This window comes from Prunus avium, chromosome 2 (genome assembly GCF_965620075.1).
Source record: "Prunus avium chromosome 2, drPruAviu1.hap1.1, whole genome shotgun sequence".
Taxonomy (NCBI): domain Eukaryota; kingdom Viridiplantae; phylum Streptophyta; class Magnoliopsida; order Rosales; family Rosaceae; genus Prunus; species Prunus avium.
This window is the reverse complement of record NC_142285.1, coordinates 34,143,430-34,146,022: the sequence shown is the minus strand read 5'-3', so window position 1 is coordinate 34,146,022 and position 2,593 is coordinate 34,143,430. Positions and strand designations below refer to the sequence as shown.

Genomic DNA, 2,593 nt, shown 5'->3' with positions numbered 1-2,593 from the left:
AAAATATATATATATATATATATATATATATATATATATATATATATCTTGGATTTCAAAATGTAAACAAGTAGTCTTTATTTTGTGTTACTCTTATGTTGATATCAAAAGGGGTGAATTTTAATACAATGAAAAAATATTTATAATTCATGACCTCATTTACTGTGATCTTCAAATTTTCATTCCCGAATGACTGACAAGCTACTTGAATTAATTAAAAGTAAAGAACACTGTTGATTCGCTAAAACACTATTAAAATCATAAACCATCCGTCATTTCCAATGTTTGAAAAATCGCTAGTCAGTAGGCGGCGGGAGGCATGCAGGGGTCTAGTGCCCAGAAGAGTAATCAGGGCCTAGACAGGGGCCTATGCCTTTTTTTATATATAATTATTTTGTATTATAAATTACTAGCCTCTCTGCACGCGCTTCCGCGCCTGTGAGAGGTTTAATTAATTATTTATTTATTTAATTTTATATTTAATATTTAAATTTATTTTAGAATTAAAAAAAATAATGGGTAGTTGTGTTCCATAAAAATAGGATCAATTATTTTTCTTTTAATTTTAATTTTTTATTTATGAAAAAGTATGAATTTACCATATTATCCTCATTTAATTAATAATTTCAATTCTAAATGTTTGCATTAACTAAGGGCATTTTCTGGTATTTTGAATGTTTCACCATTCTCTGCCTTTTGCTTTATATATATAGATTATAAATTATAAATTATAAATTTATACCAAAATCATGCAAAATAAAAGGATATATAAAAAGAAATCTTTGACATTTTCGAACCTTGATATTATCTGACTTTTACTTTTGTATTTTCAGCAACCTTAATATCAAAATAAAATTAAAAAACTGCAAAAAAAAAATTTACTTTTTTTCAATATAGGCCCATTTTGCTATCTTTAAAGGCAGGCCCATTTTAATACAATGTTTAAGTTCATTTTACAAAGCCCAACCCGTTAGTTATGTTAAAAATTAGGTCAGATATCTTCTTCTTCCTAGCACCGCCTCAGCGCCTCTTATGCGTCGCCGCCTCCTGCTGGCTTCAACCGCGCCAAGTCGGCCCCTCAAAGGCAAAACGCCCTCCTAGGCGCAGCCTAACTCCCTGGCGCCCACCCCTGATGATTAGGGTGAAATCGCGGCGGTGTCCTCCCGCCTAGAGCCTAGGCGGCCGGCAAGGCCGATTTTTCGAACAGTTTTCATCAGTGCTTCATTATACTCTGAAACCTTGCATATAAACAACTTCTGTAGACAGGGTGTTTAGTGAGACAATCTGTTATTAAAATGCACCCTTGTATAGGACAAGCTCCTTGGATACAGGAAATGCCAAAAGAAAATGACAAGTTGTTTTGCATTTTCATTAGAAATCTAAAACATTTTATTTAACAAAATATGATAATACAAGTTCTATCTATAGTATGCTCTATATAATAGAACACATGAAACATACATAGACAGAAAGCAACAAGCTAGCTAGACAGATCACACTGATATAACTAAGCGTCGGACCATGTGATATCTAAGCCACCCCAGTTGTCCTCAGGCACACCCAACCCAAGGCTTTCTAGACAGCCTTTGAAGCATCGACAATGTTGTTAGAACAAGGAGGTGGTAGTCATGGTCAGCATCACATCCCTCAGTAGAGTCACACTCAGCCACCACCATGGCCACCACACTGCGCCCGTTAGCGCTAATTGTGATGTTGTTATGGCACTTCCTCCATTGTTGTACCATCCAGTGGACAATGCCACAACTGGTGTGTTGTCATTGTGGTATTTGTTGTCACATTCTGATGGACTGCCGCCATCACCACCTACCTCGAAACTGTTAAGAGTGAGATAGGCCTTGGTGCTCCCGTACAATGGCGGTGAACATGTGTAGGTTGGGTACATTTTGCCGGCGACACAGCAATCAGAGTCATTCTCCTGGTTGCATTGTCCAGCAGGGGCCTTCCTTACTCTAATTCTGCCGCTTGGACGACATTGCTGAGCTCCAGTCACCAAACAAATTGTTGAAAGGAGAATGACTAGGTGTTCGGTTCATTTTTACACATGATTTTTCATGTTATTCACCCACTATTTTGAGTTAGTTCTTGACATTTTATAGCTTTTTACTTCCTTTTTGTGTTTTCTTAGATTTTGCCTTGGTTGGGATGAAAATGAGCTAAAAGTGCATTATTAGTTATAAATTCTGTTTTTGTTCATTTTCGTAGGTCAACTTCTTGGCCTGGGATCAACATGCTCTGGTGCTCGGATGAGGTCATGATCTTCATAAGACTTGTTCCAATGGATGTTAACTACAACATATCCAAATTTGAGCTCCATTGGACAAGTATTGCCTATCCAACCAATCCATCATGTTACCACAGTTCTGGAAATCCGGATTTGGCCAGCTTTTACCTCCCTTGTGTCATCTTAACTTCTTGTTACCATAACTCTTGGTAACAAGGAATTACATTTGTAAAATAGATATTTTCTGAGCTTTTGGCATCTTTGTGAAGTCAAAGCTCCATCATGGCAAGGGGACAATGGGCTAAGGCTTTATCAAAGGTGGTAGTTTTATATTAAAAGGTAAAAGCTGGA

At 36.8% G+C, this 2,593-nt stretch overlaps 1 pseudogene; it reads right to left on the bottom strand.

Annotated features, from left to right (window-relative positions):
• Nucleotides 1-1,507: 1,507 nt before the first annotated feature.
• LOC110759304 (putative ripening-related protein 2) lies at nt 1,508-2,593 on the bottom strand (annotated as a pseudogene).